This window comes from Mesocricetus auratus, unplaced genomic scaffold (genome assembly GCF_017639785.1).
Source record: "Mesocricetus auratus isolate SY011 unplaced genomic scaffold, BCM_Maur_2.0 Super-Scaffold_100008, whole genome shotgun sequence".
Taxonomy (NCBI): Eukaryota; Metazoa; Chordata; class Mammalia; order Rodentia; family Cricetidae; genus Mesocricetus; species Mesocricetus auratus.
In genome coordinates, this window is record NW_024429192.1 from 20,151,050 (window position 1) to 20,176,006 (window position 24,957).

The following is a 24,957-nucleotide window of genomic DNA, read 5'->3' on the forward strand; positions in this document are numbered from 1 at the left end:
TCATGTAATTATGAGTTTAAAATATTGTGTATAGTATTAAAATCAGTATCTGGTCATTTAAGGTAGGCCTCTACTTTGAGCTATATCCTTAACAAAGACACATCTTTTGATGAGCCATATGACTGTATGTTTTTATCTCCTTACTGCTGCTCTTCTATAACTATGTGTCACACTCAAAGTGAGGTCTGAGAAAGTAGGCTCTAGTGTGTTTGTTTGTTTGTTTGTTTTTGCTTTGGGTAATGTGCTCAGACAATAACCTCCACCATGTCCATTGTACAAGTAGAAGTGTACTTTACTCCTTTAGGGTCCAATGCAAAGCACTCATTATCAATTTTGCTTTTGTAGGCTTACCTAGTTAATCCACTGCATGGCCTTAAATGTTAACTCTGTGTACAATATTTGTTTCTACTATATTGTGTTTTGTGTTGTGTAATATACTCTTATTTGTTCCTTGTCTTTGAGTGGAGTCAAGTTATTCAAATTCAGGTGTATTTGTTAATTTAATGAACATAATAGTAGCAATAAGAGCCACTATTCATCATATACTTTCCATGTTTGGAATACCCACTTATTCCAGCTTCACAGAAAACCAGTGAAGTAGACAGTACTATGAGCCTAATTGTACAAGATAGAACATAACCATGTACTGTCAACAGTTAAGTGTAAACTAGAGACAGATTCAAAACTTGAGCCCAGCAGTGCTAAATCTAGTGTTCATGGCATACATAGTGCAATACATTCTTAATAGAATCACTTAATCACTGCACATATTTCAGATGTGCATGTTCAAGCTCATCATCCATGGGTCCATTGTTCATGTAAAACATACTATTAATAATCTTAGAATATTTATATGTTAATGAATTTGTGGAATGAGTAAATTAAGGGGAAGTATGATGTTCAAAGAAAACACATAAGAGCAAAGTTATATATTTTAATGAAAAAACAACTATAAGACATTTAAAATGGACTGTTTTCAAAGCAAAAATTTAAAGATTTTTTCTTTATTTCTTTATTTCTCTCTTTCTTTTTTTGAGGAAATAGAGCTATGGTTTTTCTCTATAGCAAAGTTATCTGAAATTGAAAGAAAGTTACCCGAGCAATGAAAGTAGGCCAATTGGAAAGGGCACTGGGGATACACGAGGCCAAAAGTAGTAAATTGCATAAAACTTCATGAAATACACAATTTGTATGAGAATATCATACAAAAATGTGTGGTAGACAGTAATAAATCATGTCACACCTACCGACAGACTCTATAGAACATTTGTGAAAATGTGTTTTTTCCTTTTCCCTTTTTGTTTTCATTTGTCATGTCAGCATATATTTACTAGAAAAAATAATATTTCACTTTCAAACAGGCACATTAAGTACTTTGATCATATTCACCTGCTTATACTCTCTGGTAGTAGTACAGACCCCAGGCTAGTACAGTTGTTCACATGTGGCCTATATCTACCTACACTCAACACTGGTTAAGTTGAGTTCCTACTTGAAGTTTAACACTGCTCATGTTGCCTCCTGCTGTGTAGGTTAGCATGTGTTAAAACTACACAAATATAATCGACCCTACATACAATTATACTTGCTTACTTAGACTAATACTGTCAATATTTATGAAAGTTCTGGAAAAGAAAGATTCCTAGTGTCTTATTTAACATCATTATGATAGCAAGATTTTGCACATCTCTCTTACAACATCAATATAGTAGTTTTAAACAGTGTGAAACTGGTGCTTTCCAAACATCTACTAAGCTCATCTGATATTTTGAGGGTTGATTACACATGTTTTCAGTCCTGAATATCTGTAGCCCCTTCCCCATATTAAAGGAGATTTTCTTCCTTTAGCTTATTCAGGTAAGAAAATTATCTCTAATCCTAGGATATAGCTGTGCATTTAATCAGGCACTTTAAAAAATCCACATGTTCTCTTAGTATTTAAATGGGAACAATTTTAATTGTTTCTGAAAATGGAACACTTGAATATAATATTCTCTGTGTGCATATTCCTAGGGTAGATGGTTCACAATATTGATTTGTATTTCAGATGGTGTGGATAGCATCCCTGCTGTTCACTCACAACATAGGACCCTCTGAGTGATGCTTCATTATCACAGCATCCTACACATTCCTCAATACTTTTCTTTTGTGCTTTATTAGTCAAGCTGTCTTTCTGTCCATATATTCAAATGAACTGTAGAGGTTATTAACTTGCCCTTGGCAAATAGATTTATTTTTCCAAGATAAATGCTTTTATAAATTTAATGTGTGACAGCTTTATTACAAATTGTAAATAGAATGCCTGCCAGATTTTTATGATAGCCATCACTAACTCATTTGGATCCTTATTACAATTTAAGCCTTCATGTTCCTGGATTCTTTCTCTTTATCACCAGCAAGTCTATTTGGGATGTGCTAGGTTTTAAATTTTAGTGCCGGGTTCATATAATTGGCCCTTTAAGCAGTGACCAAGTCTTTGTCAATTTGATTATGCTATCAAACATTAAATTTATTGGTTATGATTGAAATAGTCTTTGTGCTGTTTGTTCTAATGTCTTCCCAGGCACAGAATTTTATCAGCAAGTGATAACTTTGTGAATCCACTTTTGTCAAAAGCTGTATTAAATTCATTTTGATTAGTAATTTCCAGGGCCTATATACAATAAAATGGGATCATGTTATAATCCTGAAATGATTTATTGATTCCTAATAGTTAAGGAAATATTGAGCTGGTGTTTAAACATGACAGCTATATTAGTGATGCTTAATCTAAACTCTTTACCATAATAATATAAATTTTATTACTGACCTCTGTACCTCTGTACCATATTATCACAAAAGTTCCAATGTACAGTCTGAGATTCAATGAGACTATGACCATAAAACCCTAAATCTATAACTAGAAGTCCATAAAGGTTCAATACATGCATTGTACTATTTCCATAACATATATACAGCAAGCAAATGGGGAAATCCTCAATAAAATGGAGTCAATACACAAATTAACCAAGTAAGGTTTATAACCAGCAAATCTATGTTTCACCAGATCTAAGACAGGAGATGCTTAGATTATCTGAATCTGTTTTGAAAGCTCAATGCTTTTAAGTCTTCATAAAGTAGCCATGTCTGTTTATTGGTATCTATACTATACTTTGCCCATATTCAAAATAATCAAAACCAGTATTTTCTAGTTCTTTCTGTATCTGAAAAGCAACATTCAGGACATCAACCAATGTTGGCTTCCATAAAATGTAAGTGATCTTCAATTCTCTAGTCACAATGAGATACAAATAACCAGACCCCCCCCCAATGAGATGCAACCAGACCCCAAGTGAAGTTGCAGGATGAAAGAACATCTAACAGATGTTGCAGGCAATTCTTTGTACAACAATACAAAAATCGTGAAAAGGAAGAAGGGAAGGGTGAGGGGAAAGATGAGAAAGAGAAAAATAGAAAATAGATGATATATAGGCCATACACACACCTCACCTGTGATGTGGTGAGAAGCTAGAATTTACTATCATAATGCTGAAGGACTTTAGAGTAGTGGTTACTGAAATGAAATGTGCTTTGATTATTTCAAAAAGGCCATTTGAACTTTATAAACCAGGATGTCATCAGTAAAGCGAACTTTAGTAGCACATATTTGCTTCCTAACACTTGGTTGTTGATGAAAGATTTAGGACAACCCTTCCTCTAAATATATGTTTCTTTTCTATGTGTAATTTCATTTCTCATCACTGTTACCCATTACCAGGAATGTAATAGATACTATTTAGAAGCATGATGTATTTCCCTTGAATATCCACATTCATATGCTGTAACACAGATAAATTATGACCTTCAGTTTTGAACAATTCCCCATCCTGCAGTTAAGTGAGCATGAACTCATAATGTACTGTGATGGAGCAAGGTGGCCTTACTCAGGCTGGAATATATATGTCAGCTTCTTTCCCAGTTTAATTATAAAAAAATTTACCCATTATCCTGAACAAAGCTTGGGAATGTTTTGTATTTAGTATTTATTTGAAAGCCTTTTGTAATAGTCACATGCAATAAATGTTGAAAATTAATAACTTAAATAAGTTTCACTCTTCAAAATATAAAGAGAAAGAAGATGTTGAAAAGGAAGAAGGGAAGGGTGAGGGGAAAGATGAGAGAGGGAGAAATAGAAACTAGATGATATATAGACAGTTAAATATATATAGAGAGTAATAGCATTAATAATTTTGCTCAGTAGTTTCTGTAGGTAAAATAGACTAATTGCAGGACACTGAATTTACATTTAAATGCCTGGGTTATAGTCTCAGACATGGTACTTGAATGAAGACTACAATGAAAGAATTTTCTCTATAATTATAGATGGAAGCCTCTGTTTTGTAAACAAAGAGACAGAAATGTAAGCTGTACACCATCTACTCCCTAGAGCATTTGTAGATTCCAACATGAGGATCTATATCCATAAATTGAGTACACTTCATGCCAGTGATCAGTGTTACAAAGGTTTTTTGTCTATTATTATTTTTAAATAATTACTGCAAATTAGGTCAGACTGAATGAAGTTCATATAGATTACCTAAAATAAACATACTTACTGTTATATGGGAAAATCTGCTCTTTTAATAAAAATAAAAGAGGAGGAAGCAAAATGGAGTTTGAGTGATTTAGATGATCACAAGAAATGCATTTGCATCCTCTCCCTTGACTTGGAGTGTTATTACTGAAAACACAATACTATATTAATAGTTTGGAGTGTGTTTTATTCTTAACTCTCACTACATGCTTTTTTATTCATACTATAGTATCAATTATTAATCAAAGAACAGAAATTGAATGGAATGGAATGATCAAAACAAAGAAATGAAACACTTAAAGCCAAATACTTCTTTCTGGCAGGGAAAGAAAATACTTCTGCTGTTGTTACACACAATTTCAATAAAAACATGTTATTTTCTAATTAGACACTATTCCCTGTCAGTGTGTATTTATGCAATCTAACAAATAAAAAATTGATTAATATTGCTTATAGTATAAAAATGTCCCATTATTCTTTTGGATTTGTTCGGTAGTGTCTGTTTTAAGTATGTATCCACGTGTCAAAATATGGCTACGTTATAGAACAATTCATGATTACATGCACCCTCAAGTGCTCAATTTTCAATGCTTCCATACCTCCTCTCCTACCCCCATTTCTAAATGTCGTCAATCAGACTCAAGACATCATCCCATATTGATTAACTAATCCATCTTTGGATTTACTTATGCAATCAGACTCATAAGTTTTAGATTTTAAAAGACCTTCTTCTGTACTTTCTTGTCACAGAAACATCTTTTATGCACAAAACTAGCAGGATTGATTCATTTTTTGAGTTAACTTAAAATAATTTTTTCATACAGTGTACTCTGATTGTAGTTTCCCCTCACTAACTCCTCCCAGATCCTCTCTACTACCCCAGCACTCAAATCAAATTTTAGATGGCAGTTGTGATTGTACAATAATAGATACAGTAACAACTGTGGCAAAAGTTTAGCAATTTCTATGTGAGCATTTATGTTCTAAGCCATGCCCTTGATATGAGATGAATGCTAATATTCTCCACATTTCATACTGGAGTAAATGAAAGCTAAGCAAATCCCTACTCACAGTTAAACCCTGTGGTAGTAGCAAAATCCCCGGATACGTCAGTTTTGAAGAAATGATTTGCTTTAATATAATGTGTTATAGACAATCTCTGGATAATCTTTTACACAAGTGCTTCATTTACTAATTTGTACTCATTCTTTATTGTCTCCAAAACAACACAAAATTCTACTTATTTAAACATCATGCTTATCCCATGATCAATTGCTTTAAAACTAGACTCACATATCTTAATAATACATTGCATATTAGACCATTAGTTGACTGGAACAAAGCTACACCTCACATATGGGAATGTTATCTATTCAATCAGATGTTACTTACCAACATAAGAATTTTATCTAAACTTAAAACGGTGAACATAAAGATAAAATGTTTTATATAAAAAACTGTTCAGTAACAGCATCACTTAAATAACCCAAGTTAGTTAATCTCAAACCCTTTACATTTTAATGGATGTAAGTATATAAAAATATTTTGTGACTTAGAGCAAATATTTTGCAAGCCTGTTTCTGTACAGAAGTCATGCTATATCCATTTTATCTTATTCAGAATAAAGTCAAAGGTTTACAGCATGTAAAATTTCTAAAAAGAATGTCCACCATGCCCTTGCTTTTCTCCCATTCTTCCCTCATCATTTGCTTGGAATTGGAACCCATTTCTTTGACTGACAAAAGCCTCTGTGTTCTCATATGTCCCTGAAGGGTGATTGGGAGTCAGTGGAAGTAATGAACACATGGAAACACTGGATGTTATGCCCAGGCCAAAACAGACTCTCAACAGAAATAACCAAAGCATGATTTCTTAGAAATTCTTGGAAAAATGAAGGCAGGCATGTTACATAGACACTTCAAGGAAAATGATTCAAATTAAAGGGTGGCAATTATTCTACCACTTCCTAATAATCAGTTATCCAACATGTCTGTGTCCTTATGAAGTAATGATGACTTCGGAGTAATTGGCTCTGTGACTAATATTTCTATTTTACAGAGTGAAAACGTCGGCAAGAATATGGCCAGCTCTGATGTTCCATTATTCTAATACTTCCCTGGAAGAAAACCACATGCAGAAATGTTATCCATTCAATCAGATATTAGCTCACAATTAGAGCCCATTAAGCTGAATGTTAATTATCCCTTGTTCTTTAAAGACCTATTTTCTGGATATTCAGCAGGAGATTTTTTTTAAATGTGATTTAGCATTTTAAATACACAATTCACATTACATAGTTCCAAATCAGAAATTACATTTACCCAATAAAGGCCTCCTGCAAATGACTACCAGAGGTTTGGGTTATCTTGAATTAGTCATTCAACTAGGATATCAAAAGCAGCTGATGCTTATAAAACATAAAAACAGAAAAGAAATTGGGGGACACAATGTTAAATTGTTCATAAGTGTGTGTTCACATTTTAATTAAAAATCAAACACATAATTTAGCTACACAAAGGGATGTTGCTATCACATAATCAACATATGGATAGATCTTGGTGAGAACTTAAGTAGGTATATTTTATTTCATGAGAATTAAAAACAAAAGAATCTTGAAAATACAAACATCAAGGTTTCTTAAAGTATTGGGATCTCTACATTTGTTAAATATTTTTGAGATTATAATTTAATTATAGCATTTCTTCCCTTTGCTCCCTTCAAACTCTCCCATTTACCCCACTGTTCTTCAAAGTCATTGATTCTTTTTTTGTTTTGAAGTAATTATTATTGTATGCATAAACGTGTATATACACATATACTCAAAACTATAACTAGTTTAGTCTATGGAAAACTTCCGGTATATGTATTTTCATGGCTTATCATTGGTCCTGGACAACTAATTGATGTGTTTTCTCCTGGGGAAGATTACCTCTCCAGTTCTCAGCTTTGCTTAGTTGTCTATAGATCAGTGTGTAGGGTTGAGGCCCCGAGGACTCCCTCTATCCAGTCTGGAACATTCATTAGTATCATCTACATTCACCTTACATCTGGGAAGTAATGTTGTTGAGACATTTTCAATGTGGCTTCTGATTCATGATCTCACATGAATCTTCCCAATCTTTTGGCTTTACAATCTTTCTGCTCTTTCTTCCACAGCGTTGTATTTATGCTGCTAGCATTCAAAAGAGGTATAAATGTTCTCAAAGTAAGCATACTAGAAATCAGATTCTTCTAGATATTGGGCAGATATTATCCTGTTTAGAAATGTAATTTTGAGTAGCTTGGATGTTAGCTGCTTGTGGTTATTCATACTTAAACCAATTAAAACAGGTAGAAGCATTCTCTAAAGGTATACTTTTCACTTCACACAAGTGAAACAATGCAATAAATATGTCACCTAAAATTATTATCTGTTGTGTTTATATTAAAATTTTACATATTGTTCAATCATACATGGAAACAAAAAAACAGTTGAAATGAAAGACAAGGGAGTGATGAGCATCAGTTACTAAGAGAAATATTAGAAAGCACAACTAAATAATTATGTTAAGTACTAAGTTCTAAAAAGATATGTAAATTAAAAGTTATTAGAAATTAATGGTATTTTTCGCTTGTAGCATATCATTCCTTATCCTAAAACATGGAAAACAGACTTTAGAGTGCAAAATAAAAGCAAATGGTTAAGTGAAGATGGGGTGAAGGGCTTTTATTTAGGAATCATTTTATTTTACTCACAAGTAAATCAACTAATAACTATGCAAGTACAACTTACATCAGATTTGGGGAAATGCATAATTCAATATCCTCATGCTCAACAACAAGAAGTTCTATGATTCCCAGTGATGGACACTCAGTGTCAAAGTTTTATGCAGTCATTTCTTCATATTGGACAGTGGTGACTATTGGTTCAAAATATAGCTATTCTTAATTTTCTTTAAGAGGTAAAATAAAATGCAATATAATCTAGAATTCCATTATAAAATTAATAGTAAAGTTAAATTTTATGGTTTAACAAAAATCTGTCACAAAAAGACATTTACTGAATGAAGAATGTGGAAATTGAAATAAAATAGATTTGAACTTAAAAATGAGGGACAAATTGTGATTGACTTGAAAAACATCTAAAGGTTAAGTTCCAAAATTGCCATTTGTCAGAGGATAAATTTTAGGGTATCTGTAGCAACATCCATAACCTTGTTCTAACTTTGGACAATTACAGTTAAAACAATGAACTTGAAAAACACAGATACATTTTTGCTTTATCTCTAGCTACAATTATATATGTCCTTAATTAGAAAACAATTCAATAAACTTCCTACTCAAAACAGTATCATCAGCTTCTCTTATACTATTGTATTTCATTTTATAGTGTGTAGTTTATTAACAGAGGGACACAAAAGCCTTGAGAAAATCATCCACACCTGCTTTCCCCCAAAGTAAGAGAGGAGAATGAGAAAACTCTAAGATTGTTCTAATGTGCATTTGGAAAGGTTTGCTCTGAACTAGAAGTTAGAGAGCATCTGGAAACTGTCATTCTTTGATTATGGATCTGGACAAGGAGACACATGCCTTTGTCAGAAACAAGCAATTCAGCATTCACAATTTAGCCACTGTCAGATAACAGGTGGGGGGAGTAGACAGAGAGGTGTGTGGCTTGAGAAATAGAAGAGAAAAACACTGATTTCCTTGGTAGGGAAGTGAATAGCAATCATCCATCTTTATGGGAGAAAAAAGAGAGAACCCCAAGGCTACCCAGGTAGCCACCAGCCAGCTTCCAGACAGCCAGATGCGAAAGGAGGGAAAGTAGGAAATACAGAATGAAAGAAAGTTAAAAACTCCAGAGGCAAAACACAGATGAATAACAGGTTAAATCAAGTTATAAGAACAGTGGACAAGCATAAACTAATGCCTGAGAATTCATAACTGATATTAAGTCTCTATGTCATGTCTTTATTAGGGACTTGCTTGATGGCCCAAAGAAAACCTGCTATAATGAAGTGTGGGTCTGTGCTAGGTCCTCAGCAAATACGTTATGATTATGTACCTGTGTATTCTTTTTTAATAACATTTTTATTTGAATTAGAAATAAACTTGCCTCACATGTCAATCCCAGTTTGCTCTCCCTCCCCTCCTCCCATGCCCCCCACAAATCCCCTACTCCCCCCTACCCAATACCCACTCCATTCCCCAGGGAGGTTGATGCCCACCATGGGGGAATCTCCAGAGTCTGCCATTTCATCCAGGGCAGGGCCTAGGCTCTCCCCCAAGACTCCAGACTGAGTGAGCATCCCTTATTGTGGGATAGGCACCCAAAGACCATTTGTATGCCAGGGATAAATACTGATCTACTACCCAAGGCCCCATAGATTGCCTAGGCCTCCTCACTGACACCCACATTCAGGGTGTCTGGATCAGTCCCGTGCTGGCCTATCAGCCATCAGTATGGGGTCCAAGAGCTGCCCCTTGATCACATCAGCTGTTTCTGTCTGTTAAACTAGCCCAGTCCTGACCCCTTTGATTATCTCTAGATTCCAGGAGTTCAGTTCAGTGCTTAACTGTGTGTCTGCCTCTGCTTCTATCAGCTACTGGGTGAAGGTTATGTTTCCCAGACTCTGACAGTGGCATTGTAGGCTGGCACTCCCCTAATACATGTCTAAAATCCATATATGAGTGAGTACATACCATGTTTGTCTTTTTGTGACTGGGTTACCTCACTCAGGATGGTTTCTTCTAGTGCCATTCATTTGCCTGTAAATTTCAAGATTCCCTTGTTTTTTCTGCTGAATAGTACTCCATTGTGTAAATGTACCACATTTTCTCTATCCACTATTCATTTGAGGGGCATCTAGGTTGTTTCCAGATTCTGGCTATTACAAATAATACTGCTATGAATATAGTGGAACAGGTAACCTTATTGTATGAATGTGCATCTTTTGGGTGTATGCCTGAGTGGAATTGCTGGGTCATATAGACTGATTCTCATTTTCCTAAGGAATCTCCATACTGATTTCTAAAGTGGTTTTGTAAGTTGACACTTCCACCAGTAGTGGAGAATTGTTTCCCTTTCTCCATATCCTCTCCAGTATAAACTGTCATTGGTGTTTTTGATTTAGCCATTCTGACAGGAGTAACATGGTATCTTAAAGTTGTTTTGATTTGCATTTCCCTAATGGCTTAGGGATATTGAATACTTTCTCAAGTGTCTCTTGGCCAGTTTAGACTCCTCTATTGGGGATTCTCTTTTTAGTTCTGTACCCCACTTATTGAATCCTTTGGTGTTTTGAATATGTGCTTTTTAGTTCTTTATAAATTTTGGAGATCAGCCCTCTGTCAGATGTGGGGTTAGTGAATATTTTTCCCAATCTTTGGGTTGCCTTTTTGTCTTGCTGACTGTAACTTTTGCCTTACAGAAGCTACTCAGTTTCAGGAGGTCCCATTTATTAATTGTTGGCCTTAGTGTTTGTGCTACTGGTGTTATGTTCAGGAAGCAGTCTCCTGTACCAATTCCTTCAAGGGTACCTCCCACTTTCTCTTCTAACAGGTTCAGTGTGGCTGGATTTATGTTGAGGTCTTTGATCCATTTGGATTTAAGCTTTGTGCATGGCAATAGACAAGTATCTATCTGCATTCTTCTACATGCCAGCATTCAGTTATGCCAACCTATTTGTTGAAGATGCTTTTTTTCCATTGTAAAATTTTAGCTTCTTTCTCAAAGATCAGGTGGTCATATGTGTATGGGTTAATATCGGGGTGCTCAATTCGATTCCATTGGTCTACCTATACCAAGCTGTTTTCAGGACTACAGCTCTATAAAAGAGCTTGAAGCCAGGGATGCTGATGCCTGCGTACGTTGCTTTATTGAACAGGGTTGTTATAGATATCCCCCCTCTTTTGTTTTTCCATATGAAGTTGAGAATTGTTCTTTAATGTCTGTGAAGAATTGTGCTGGAATTTTGATGGGTATTGCATTGAATCTGTAGATTGCTTTTGATAAGATTGCCATTTTTGCTACGTTGATCCTACCTATCCAAGAGCATGGATGATCTTTCCATTTTATGATGTTTCTCAGTTCTTACAATACAGGTCTTTCATTTGTTTGGATAGGGTAATCACAATGTATTTTTTGTTATTTTTAGCAATTGTAAGGGTGGCGTTTCTCTGATTGGTTTCTCAATCATTTTGTTGTCTGTAAATAGTAGAGCTACCGATTTTCTTTAGTTGATCTTATATCCTACCACTATGCTGAAGGTGTTCATCAGCTGTAAGTGTTCCCTGGTAGAGTTTTTAGAATCACATATATAAGCTATTATAGCATCTGCAAATAGTGAAAGTTTGACCTCTTCCTTTCCAATTTGTATCCTCTTGATCTCTTTTTGTTGTCTTATTTCTCTAGCTAGAACTTCAAGTGCAATATTGAAGATGTATGGAGAGAGTGGACAGCCTTGTCTTGTTCCTGATTTTAGAGAAATCACATGGAGTTTCTGGCCATTCAGTTTAATGTTGGCTGTTGTTATGCTGTATACAGCTTTTATTATGTTTATGTATGTTTCTGTTATCCCTGATCTCTCCAAGACCTTTATCATGAAGGGGTATTGGATTTTGTCAAAGGCTTTTTCAGCATCTAGTGAGATGATCATGTGATTTTTGTTTCTCACATTGTTTATATGGTGGATTACATTGATGGATTTTCATATGTTGAACCAATCCCTGCATTGCTGGAATGAAACCTACTTGATCATAGTGGATGAGTTTTCTGATGTGTTCTTGGATCGGATTATCAGTATTTTATGGAGTATTTTTGCAACAATGATCATTAGGATATTGGTCTGAAGTTCTCTTTCTTAGTTGTGTCTTTGTGTTGCTTGGGTATCAAGATTATGGAAGTCTTATAAAAAGAGTTTTTAAAGACCCTTCTGTTTCTATTGCATGGAAAACTTTGAGTAGAATTGGTATAAGCTGTTCTTTGAATTTCTAGTAGAATTGTATCAGGACCTGGGCTTTTCTTGTTTGGGAGGTGTTTGATGACAGCTTCAATTTCCTTAGGGGTTATAGGTCTATTTAAATTGCTTATCTGTTCTTGCTTTAATTTTGGCAAGTGATATCTATCAGAAAATTGTGCATTTATTTTAAATGTTTGAATTTGTGGAGTACAGGTTTTCAGAGTATGACCTGATGATTCTCTGGATTTCCTCAGTGCCCGCTGTTATGTCCCCTGTTTCATTTCTGAGTTTGTTAATTTGCATGTCACCACTCTGTCATTTTCTAAGTTTGGATAAATGTTTGTCTAAGTTGTTGATGTTCTCAAAGAACCAATACTTCATTACATTGATTCTTGTATTGCTTTCCTAGTTTCTACTTTATTGATTTCAGCACTCTATTTGATTATTTCCTGCCATCTACTCCTCTGGGGTGAGTTTGCTTCTCTGTGTTCTAGAGCTTTCAATTGTGCTGTTAATTCTCTAGTGTGACTATTCTCCGGTTTTGTCATGTGGGTACTTAGTGCTATGAACTTTCCTCTTAGCACTGCTTTCAAAGTGTCCCATAAGTTTGGGTATGTTGTGTCTTCATTCTCACATTTCTTTTTTATTTATTCTTTGACCCAGGAAAGGTGCAATTGTGCATTATTCAATTTGTTGTTGAATTCTAACTTTAAAGCATGGTAGTGTTGTAAGATTATTCCAATTCTTTTGTACTGTTGAGGTTTGATATGTGGCTCTGAGAAGAAGCTATATTCTTTTGTGTTTGGAAGTAATGTTCTGTAGACATCTATTAAACCCAATTGGGTCATAACTTCTATTTGTTCCTTTGCTTCTTTGTTAAGTTTCTGTCTGGTAATCCTGTCTAGTGGTGAGAGTGGAGTGTTGAATTCTTTCACTATAAGTGTGTGAGGTTTTATGTGTTATTTGAGTTTTGGTAATTTTTTAATGAATGTGGATGGCTTTGTATTTAGAGCATAGATGTTCAAGACTTCATCTTGGTGGATTTTTCCTGTGATGAGTATGAAATGACCTCCTTCATCTGTTTTGATTGATTTTACTTTAAAGTCTAAATTTTAGATATTAGGATTGCTACCCTGGCTTGTTTCTTGGGTCCATTTGATTGGAAAATCTTATTTTGACCCTTAACTCTGAGGTAACAACTGTCTTTGAAGCTGAAGTATGTTTCTTGTAAACAGGAGAAGGATGAATACTGCCTTCAAATCCATTCTGTTAGCCTGTGTCTTTTTAAGGGCCAATTAAGTCCATTAATATTGAGGGATGTCAATGACAATTGATTGCTCATTTTTGTTTGTTTTGGAGTTGTTGTTATTGGTAGAATTGTGAGTGGATTTTCACTGTTTTCTTTAGGCTGTTGGTAAAATGGGATTATTTATTGCCTATATTTTTCTGATTGTAGTTAACTTTCTTAGGTTGGAGTTTTCCTTCCAGAACTTTCTGTAGGGCTGAATTAGTGGATACGTATTGTTTAAATCTTGTTTTGACATAGAATATCTTGTTTTCTCCAACTATAGTGATTGAAAATTTTGCTGAGTATAGTAATCTGGGCTGGCATCTGTGGTCTTTTAGTGTTGGTAGAATATCTATCCATGACCTTCTGGCTTTCAGAGTTTACATGGAGAAGTCAGGTGTAATTCTGATAGGTTTGTTTTATATGTTACTTGACCTTTTACCTTAGCTGTTCTTAATATTCTTTCTTTATTCTGTATATTTGGAGTTCTGATTATTATATGGTGAGGGCATACTTTTTTGTGGTCCACTCTATTTGGTGTTCTGTAAGCTTCTTGTACCTTCATTGGCATGTCTTTCTTTAGGATAGGAAAATTTTCTTCTATGATTTTGTTGAATGTATTTTCTGCCCAGTTGAGGTGGTTTTCTTCACCTTCTTCTATATCTATTATTGTTAGGTTTGGTCTTCTCATGGTGTCTCATATTTCCTACATGTTATGTGTTCGGGATTTGTTGGACTTAAGATTTTCTTTGGTCAATGAATCAATTTCTCCTGTATATTTTCTTTTAGGGATTTAAATTTTGGGCTTAAAATTTTCTTTGGTCAAAGTATCTAATTCTCCTAGTGTATGTTCCACACCTGAGATTCTCTCTTCCATCTCTTGTATTCTGTTGGTTATGCTTGCATCTATAGTACCTGACCTTTTCCCCAGCTTTTCTATTTCTAGCATTCCTTCAGACTGTGTTTTTTTATTATTGTTTCTATTTCAGATTTCAGCCCTTGCACTGTTTGAATTGTTTCTTACAATGTTTGCTTTGTCTTTCTCCCATATCTTGCAGTTTTTGGATTGTTTTTTCATCCATCTCTTTAAGGGATTTTTCACATATGCTCTTTGAGGGCCTCTATCATTTTCATGAAGTTGTTTTTAATGCCATTCTCTTCTGGTTCATTTGTGTTGGTGTGTTCAAGTCTTGTTGGTGTAGGGTCTCTGGACTCTGGTAATGACATATTGGTTTTTCTGTTGCTCCTTGTGTTTTCATATTATCTGCTTCCCATTTGTTCTTCAGTGGGTTCCAGATGGTGCGTCTTCCTCTCCTAGTGAGTGTGGGACCAGGGTTCCCTTTTGGTGTGTGTAGGCAAGCCTCATGCTCTGGTAGCTCTCTACTTTCTGGTCTCGTGGGTGGAGAAAAGGACTCGGGTGCTGGGGTGCTTTGGATCCCGCTGGGAGGGATGGGAGCCTGAGTGGTAGACTCCAAGCACAGGAGTGTGGCCTGGAGACAGACCTTGATAGACTTAGTCACTTGGGTAGAGCAGGAGACTAGGATGCTGGGGTGCATTGGTTCCTGCTGTGGTCGTCCCCCAAAACAGGCAGGCGGCCCGGAAATTGGCCCTGTTTTACCTTGTCCCATGGGTGGAGCAGGAGACTAGGTTGCCTTGGATCCTGAGCCAAGATGGAGGCCACACTAGCAAACCCCACGCACAGGCCCATTTCTTGCAACTTTTACTTTGTCTTTTCCTCCCTTTCTTGCATTTGTTGGATTTTTGGTTTGTTTTTTTCTTCTATTTCTTGCATCTTTTGGTGATTTTTTTCTTCCATTTCTTTCAGAGATTTTCTCATGCCCTCTTTGAGGGCCTCTATGATTTTCCTGAAGTTGTTTTAAAGGTCATTCTCTTCTGCTTCTTCTGCATTGGGTGTTCATATCTTTCTGGTGTAGTCTCTAGACTCTGGTGGTGTCATATTGTTTTTTTTTTGTTGCTGAGTGTGTTTCTATATTGTCTCCTTCCCATCACTTCTTCCAGTAGGTACTGAAGGACTCTCTTCCTCTCCTGGTGGGTACATGACCACCATCACTTCTAGTGGATGCAAGCAGTTCCAATACTCCAGTGCTCTCCTCTTGCATGGCTAGATTTGGTCCTAGTACCAGGGCCTTGGCAATTTTTGGGTAGCCTGGACCCTGTCAGGCTGAGATCCACAGTGTGCAGCCCCCAGGTCTGTGGTGTTTCTGCTCAGAGCAACAGATTGTAGGACAGAAACAGGCCCATGCTTACCTTGCCTGTCACATGGGTGGAGAATGGAACTTGGACTCTAGCAGTCTCTGGGCAGGCTGACTCCCGCCAGGACAGGATGCTCAGTGTGGAGTCCCCAGATCACAGCTGGTTGCCTGCAGGGCACTGGAAGATGGGTCAGAGACAGGGCCAGGTCTACCTAGTTCCATGGGTGGTGAAAGGGACCAAAGTGTTGGTAGTCTCTGGGTGGGTTGACTCCCGACAGGATGGGAACCTCAGTGTGCAGTTACCTGGCCTTGGTTAGCTGTACTATAGCTGGGTGTTCTTGTAAGACTCCTAACAGGGGGACCGATGTTGTCTCTGACTCTTTTGCCTATACTTGGTACCCTTTCCTCCTACATTGTTGCCTTATGGGCCTTGATAAAACAGTTTGTGCCTTGTCTTACTTCAACTTTTATTCTATGTTTGTTTGTTATGCCTTGGAAGTCTTCTCTTTTAAAAAAAAAAAGGAGAGAAGGAGTAGATGGAGGGATGAGAGGAGTGGATGGAGGGAGACTGCTGCCTGCTGCTTGGATGGAATCTATGAGAGAATAAAAATAATAATGATTAAAAATACTGCCTTTAGCAGTAAAATGTCCTTAGCAGTAGGCCACAAAGGACACAATTTCTTTAGATTCTAGGAGATTTAACAGGCCCTGGGGCCCTCTGGCTGAAAATTATTTTGAAGGTTCCTGAGAGTAGAATTCTTCTACTTTGGTGGGAAAAGCACAAACAGTTGCTTATGTGAACAACAAGACAAAGATCAGATTAAGTATGGTTGGCCATGACTTTTGACCATTAACTTTCATCCTAGCAACCATTTCTCACGACTGATTCTCAGATTCCTATGACGATGTCTTAAACAATGCATGACTGATTATCCAGATAGTCTCTAAGAGGAAATTGAGAGTGAATTCATTAAGAGACTGAGGGTTATAAATGGAATATCACTATCACCACCACCCTTAACACCTTAAGGCTCAGAAAATATGGAAGAGGAGACTAAAGAATGTAAAGCCGAAGGATGGGGAAGAAAGGGTGCTGTGAAATGCTGGGCACAACATGACTATTGCATTCATAAACTCAGGGTAACTGTAGTTGACCTCCGTGGGTCAAACCAGTTGACTACCCAGAATGAATGTCAGAGGTCCTCTTCAGGTGCCACCCATTACTGAGGAGCTAATGGCAATTAATAACTGTTGGAAGAGACAAAATCATTCTTTTGGGGAATATGGTCTCTAGTAACCTCTGGTAGGTTTCTTGTTGATGGACTCATGCCTGTGTTCCTATGGGTAGAACATATTGGACTTAACAAGATATTTAAAAGGGAAAGGAAGAATAGATAGTAAATCATGTTGGAGAGATTATAATAGGGAAATAGGCAGATATTGTCATTTTTTAAATTTGAGAAACATAAGAAATTCTCAAGAATATGAAACATAAATCCAAGAAAAGAGTGAGAAGCCTATTGTGGCACATGCCTTCACTCTGCAGACTCTGGAGAGGAGTCGAGCAGGTCTCTTTGGGTTCCACACCTGCCAGGGCTAACTATTGACTAACTGTTTGACACATTCCATTTTTCTATTGAAGTTTAACTCTGAATTAGAAGTTCTCTCAGCGATTTTGTAAGATGATCCATTCTAAGTCATCGCTTTTCTTTTCAGGAAAAGATTTGTTTCTCAAAATTCTTTTATATGTAACAACTGACACTTAGGTTTACTTTCAGTTCTTTTCAGTGTCCAGTTAAAACTCTTATCAAGTTAGTATTTACTTAAATAGATGTTAGTTTCCTCTATAAATATAGCACACATGTTTAATGGTATATCAAAGCTTGGTATGATCTGTTTTCTTGAACTCTGTGCAAGTGATTTTATAGTGGGATAGCCTTTCTGGAGAGAAATTTGGGCTAGAATCCTTAAAGCCACTCTTCATATTTTGATGATATGTGCACTTCTGGAAATGTGTCCTATGTAGATTATCAGAGATCTCAAGAAAATGTATAAGGCAAGAATATTTATGTATGCTATATTAAGATTTGTGCCCACATACATAGAAAACTCTATGGAGTGGCCTGTGGATATCTAGGTTCCTGAACACCATAGACTCTCTAAAAGCATATTACAAAAGGTTGTAGAAAGTTCTATAGAGCATTCTAGTGGCCTAATAAAGCAGGGAGACAAAGAGACTCAATTATTATAATAGTTAAAATGAGAGTCTACATATATATACATGTATATGTATATATATATATATTTAGGGATATTTACATGTAAAATAAAATAAATTTTAGTAGCAGTTTTCTCAAATTCCATTTTGAAAATTTCTATTTTCAAAATTGACAGGCATAAACCTTATTTTTGTAGGTAGAATTACTGCTATTACATTAAAAAATGTTTTGACAAGAAACTTCATAGTATTGCTATGTAGCACTAGATTTATTTACAGTTGTGAAAGGCAGAATAATCTCTAAATTGCCTATGGTGGCTCTGAATTTTAACTTCTTCTGTGTGACTTTACTCACATTATTTCTCTTTGTTAAAAAAATCAGCCAATCCCAGAAGTTCCATACTATGTATTTATTACCCAGAATTCACTTACAAGTTATAGTCTTTGTAAAGAAACTTGATTTCACAAAGTTCTGCTCTTTATGGAAAATTTGAGAACCACTTTGCTTTGGCACCAAACATTGTGCATGTACAACAAATAGTGTAAAAAGATTGTGACTGGCAGGCATGAGACTATGAGCAGAAAAATACTGTTTCTTAGGCTGATGCAAAAATTCCCCATTAATGTATTCTTTGGTACTGGACCTTTCAGAGCTCACCCAGGATCAAAGCCCTAGAGAATATTCAATGTATATTTAATTGAAAGGGCAGCTATGTGACTCTTCAGTGTCAGCTTCTAAAGTTACATGATGTAGTGTACAATCATGGAGATACTCTTGACATATTTATGGTCTTATTTTGCATTGAATTTGTTGTAAGAGGTATAGTACCAATTCTTCATCACTGCTTTGAAAGCAATTGCGGTGTATTGATTAAAGATGATCTGCCTACACAGGAACCATAATTGCTCCCGAACTGTTATTTACTTGTGGTTTCATTCACAAGTGTGAAAACAAACTGCTCTGTGCTTCATAATAGCTTTTGTAACTATGGAGCTTTGTTTTCACTCTTTAAAATATATATTTTCCCTTTTAACATGCCAACCCAGAAGACAGAAATGAGACTTAGTAAGTTTTGTATTGTTGTATGATTATATTCAGCTCTTTTTCTTCTTCTTATTTATTTTTTTCATTTTATATGCTATCCCCAGTTCCTCCTCTCTGCCTACCCTCCCTCAGTCCTTAGATGGTGTAAGGCCTCCCTTGGACAGTCAACCAAGTCTGGTATATCAAGTCAAGGCAGGACCTAGCCTTCCCCACTGCATTCAAGCTGAGCAAGGTATCCGACCATAGGAAATGGGCTCCACAAATCCAATTCGTGCACCCATGATAAGTCCTGGTGCTTCTGACACCTTCCCTGTCAACTGATCAAGGCACATGACTGTCACCCACATTCAGAGGACTTCGTTCAGTCCTATGCATGAACCTCAACTGTCAGTCATGTCAGTTCATGTCAGTGCATGAACTCCACTAGCTCGGGTCATTTGTCTCCGTGGTTTTCCCCATCATAGTCTTGACTCCCTTGCTCATATGATCCCTCCTCCCTTTCTTCAACTAGGTTCCAGGAGCTCAGCCCTTGAGAGAGAGAGGCTCAATTAGTGACTGAATCAACCTTGTCAGAACTACTCTGCGTGAATTCAATGAAATGTTAAAAGTCAGTAATGCTGTGGACTTCTTTGTATTTTTTCATGAACAACTAGTCAGAACAACTAGTTACTGCAAGTGCATAGCATTTATAGGAGATACTTGGTTTGAATTAAATTGACTTCCTTTGATTATTGCTTTTCATAGTTTACTCACTAGAATTTTAAAACTCTGTGGTTACTAAATTGTCTTAATTCCTGTGTTTGGAACGATGTTTGAGAAAAACTGAGACATGTTCAACATTGTATTTAATATCAGGTTGTGAAACTGCCTTGGTGAGTGATGAGTCTTCCTAGGTTTTAAATCCCACGTGCAGTTTTCAGCCTTCCAGCAATAACAGGAAAAATTCCCATTGTAGATTATTTCTTGTCTCAACTCCGAGTTGCCACAGTGCTGTGCAGAGACCTTCAAGAGAAAACACACATGATTCTGGTTACAGTGCCACCTTTTCTGTCAACCCTGGGGCAAGGCAAAATAAGGCACACATGTATTTTTTATAGCTTTTATTTATGGAAGGATTCCTGATGGCAGCATGTTCATGAAGCATAAGAGCCCAGTCTGGTGGCTTACTACAAGTCTAAAACCCCTAACATTTAAATGTAAGTAGATAAAGTGCCATCAGTGGGGCACACTTGTTGAGAGACAATAATGAATCGCAGGGATTTCGTCTATCTTATTTGGAGGTAAGCCTAGAGGTACGATAAAGAACCAATGAACTTATTCTCAAACCTTCATTTTTAAAAGTTAACATAAGACACATTCATTTGTCATAACATAACATTGTGTATGATATGAAAGTATAAAAGTATAATGACATAAAAAGTACATGCATATATTTATCCTGTTCTTCCCACTTTATTCTAACATAAACCATCTTACTTTAGTTCATTTTCTCCTCTGTCCTGCTGGGATACTGGGATCTTAAACTCAAGACAGACTCGGTATCTTTCAGCGTTAGCTCATTCTTGAGCCATGTACTCTGTTATATCTTTGGTCCTCACTAACCCAGCAGAAAGGATACACAAATACCTGCAACTGAAATCTTGTAGGAGAATGTGTTGGTGAATTTTTTTGCCACTCAACTTCTATTTAAAATATAATAAGGAGAAAGAGCATCATACATGGTTGCTGAAGGATGTGGAATTCACTTTCTCTTCAAGAAGTACAGGAATTTGGTATGTTAAAATGTACTCTTCGACTGGGCTGCAGCATAAGAAATGTCTGGTGCTATCGGTGTGTATAGAGGGGAGAGGAAGACATGGGGGAGCAGGATATTTGAGTAGAGGCATGAATAGAGGAGAGAAGGATGAGAGATACCATAATATAAGGAGCCATTATAGGTTTGAAGAGAGATCTGTAACTGGCAATCTAACCAGTACTGGAGAGGCTACTTTAAATGTCCTTCCCTGATAACATAATTGATGACTTCCTTTCATGCCATCCTAGAGCCTTCATCCAGTGGTTAAAGGAAGCAGAGGCAGACATCCACAGCTAAACACTGAACTGAACTCCTGGAACCCAGCTGCAGAGAGGGAGGAGTGAGGAGCAAAGGGGTTATGACCTTGCAGGTGAAACCCACAGAAACAGCTAACCTGTACAAGGGAGAGCTCATAGATCCCAGGCTGATAGTTGAGAGGCCAGCATGGGACTGATTCGGACCCCCTGAACGTGGGTATCAGTGAGGAGGTCTCTGCATCCTTTGGGACCTCAGTCAATATATCAGTATTTAGCCATGTCATCCAGATGGACTTTGGGAGCTCATTCCATGTGGAGTGATGCTGTCTCTGCCTGCCTGGACCCATGGGGGGGGCCTAGGCCCTGCCCTAGATCATATGACAGATTTTTGAGATCCCCCATGAAGGGCCTCGCCCCTCTTGGAGAGTGAGTGGGGATTGGAGGAGGGGCTGGGGGAGGGTTGAAGCTGGGCGGGAGAGGAGGGGAAGGAGAGGGATCTAGGTTTGATATGTGAAGCAAACTTGTTTCTAATTTAAATTAAATAAAAAAGAAACAAAAACCAAGAAAATTCCCAGTTGAGTAAGTCATTTTGACAATCATGCTGGAAAAATAATTCATTACCTAGAATCTACTTCATACAAATCTTAGGAGTTATTTTCTTTAGAACAAGACTTTGTGAATAGTAGTTCAGCTTTGATTGTATGTTCCCTGATTTTGAACTTTATTTTGTGTTGGTCATGAGAGAGCTTTAAATTGAGAAAAAGGTCCAGCCATTTTAATTACACATGCTTTGTATACCATCAATACAAATCCTCACTCTAATTTTGCCTTTCCTGCTATTGTCTTACTTTTCAAAACACAAACTTATGGATATTCTTGGACATCTTTTTTTTCAGATACTATTTATATATAGAAACGATAAATTTGAAAGAAAGCCATAAGACTTGTATAGGAGTATTTGGGTAGGAGGGAGAAAATGGAAGGAGGAAATGGTGTAATTATATTACAATATAAAAGAAAATAAAATGAATAATTTTTAAAGTACTTGATCTAAAGCCACCTATGGTCTCTCTGTGTCTTCTTCTTATGAAATACCATGTGGACTCTCAGCTGTCCCCAATACATGCCTGTACTCCATCAACATAGAATCAATCCCTCTGAAACCATGAACGCAGTTAAATGCTTCCCTTTATAAGTTGCCTTAGTCATGGTATTTTATCATAGCAATAGAAAACTATCTAAGATAGTGCACATGACAAAAGGACTATACTAATTTCTATGATAATCATAACATTGTAACTTCTCTACATATGTGTTCTAATGTTCTTTCAGTGTATATACAACAGACAAAAAGCATTTCATGAATTCTACCTTGTGAATCTCTCTCACTGTGTAATACATTAGTCTAAATTTGTATGATTTTCTTTTTCATTGCTTTCTCAAAAAATATCATTTGCTCATTTGTTCATTGTTGCCCTGGTGAGGGAAAGATCCTACAAAACTTGCTCAATTTACATACAGTTTCTAGATTTAATTTTCTCCAGTGAGCTGATCCTTTGTTTTCTTGGTTTTTTTAAATCAAATTCTTTATCTGAATTGAGCTCTTCATGTCTTGGACATCTCAAACACCCTGTTTTAACTGGTATATTTTCACACTGTCACAAGCATGCTACAGAAATATAACTGAATTATTCTTTCAAGGGTCTTAAACTCTTTCAAGCCACATAAAACCTCAATCCAATCTCACGGCTGAAACTGGCTCTTTTCTTTTCCTGTTGCTTCCTTTAAAGGCTTTTAGCAAATCATCTTTTTTATTTTTTTATTTTTTGCTACAAGTCTAACCTTTCCATCATCCTTTCTATGTGATTATGTTTGAAAGAATAATATTTGTGTCCAGAGGCAATGGCAAAATAACAGCCAAGTTTAATAAGAGATTAGTCAACTGCTGTGAGTACCCCGAATATTTTTCTTGTCTACCATAATTTCTGTTTTGGATTATTTTCTGTAAATGAATTCTATACAAAAATTTAAGCAGTCCTTTGCTGGATAAAAGTTGTGTACACATAATATACCAGAAAGATTTTGCTGATTTAAAAAATGCCAATCTCGTATGATTAGTATTTTTACATAAAAGTTATGTGTTAAAATTACAATATATAGCTTAAACAATGTCAGCTTCATTATACTACTGATACAACTTAACATTAAGAGTGATGATTGTTTTTATATAATTTTAAAAATTGAAACGGAGTCATGCCAATTTCTTCCCTCCTTTTCCTACCTAACCAACTCATTCCAGGTACTCTCCTTCAAGTGCCTCCCATACTACCTAATTTTCTTGAATTATTATTCTTATATATTGTTGTTACATATTATTGTTATATAAGTATGCATATATATGACAGGGTAGATATGAAAATATTACTGTTATGCAATTTTCAGTATCTAACTGCAATAGTAGTTTTGAGTACCTCTAGGATATGTATTAGATAAAATAAAATCAAAAGTCTAATAATAATTAAACAGTAAATTTGAAATTGAAAATCTTCATAACTGGAAAAACTGCCATCCTAGAGATGTGGGCTATTTTCCTTTTAGGATCAATGTCATTTCCTTTCAAAATTCCTTCATTTTTAGAGGGAATAATATGAAATAGGAAATTTTCTTTTTCTGTGAGTCATTTAATTTAGTCACATTGTCTGAGAAAGTAAAAATTGCATATAAGGTTTGTGCAAATACACAAATAACAAATAAATACTTCCCTCCACAAGTTCACTGCAAATGCAATCCATCTGTGGGCATGTAAAAACATAGAGAATGTTTTGGTAAAGAAATAAGAAAAATGAACAGCGTTAATGTGACTTCTAGTCAGATATACTGTAGTGTGAACTTGGAACAGCTGTCAGAAATTGAAGGGAAACCTGTCACGAGACTTGTACTGATCAAAATAGATTTTTTCTTTGTTGATACAGAACAAGGTACCTAAGGACTATAATTATCTTGTTCATTGAGTTTATAGGGCTATTAGGATTAGGACAAACTGATAGAATGGTAGAAGAGTAGTTTTATGGAGGACTTGAGATAGAGCTCCTATAGTAGCTGGACTACTTTGCACATGTATGATATGGCGATTGATCCTAGAACTGTTGAAAAGAAGGGTATTTTTTGTTTTGTCTTAAAGCAAAAAAGACCAATAATATTTTTGTATTAATTAAGTAAACTTGCCTTTCTGGGGTGAAGATAATTCATAACATAATTTAAGAACCATATCAATTTTTTCATCTTGTATGGATTATGTTAGTAAATGAGATGAGACTGTAGTTGGGTATATTCTCTCCCATCTGTAAGCTTGATGCCTGTTCAATTCAGTGTGGCTCTAATAATTTCTTTGGGTACTAAAACAAGACCAATAATGTTTTCTGTATAGTGCTTTCTTTACCCTCTACATTGAAACTGCAAATGATCCAGAGATATAATTCTACTAACCCAGACTCCCAAACCAAGAAGGACATGAAAGAAAAACCTGTACATGGTGGTACTTGTCTGAAATCCCAGGACAGGTGCATAGTGAGTTCCAGGCTAGTCTAGGTTTTACGCTGTCCTAGTTCCAGGATAGCCAAGACTACAC

The 24,957-nt window shown here is 36.1% G+C and overlaps 1 protein-coding gene across 3 annotated transcripts in view; it reads left to right on the forward strand.

Annotated features, from left to right (window-relative positions):
* The window catches only part of Robo2 (roundabout guidance receptor 2), a 1,424,536-nt gene that overhangs the window by 273,780 nt on the left and 1,125,799 nt on the right, over positions 1–24,957 (forward strand). The gene's annotated exons all lie outside the window — the stretch shown is intronic.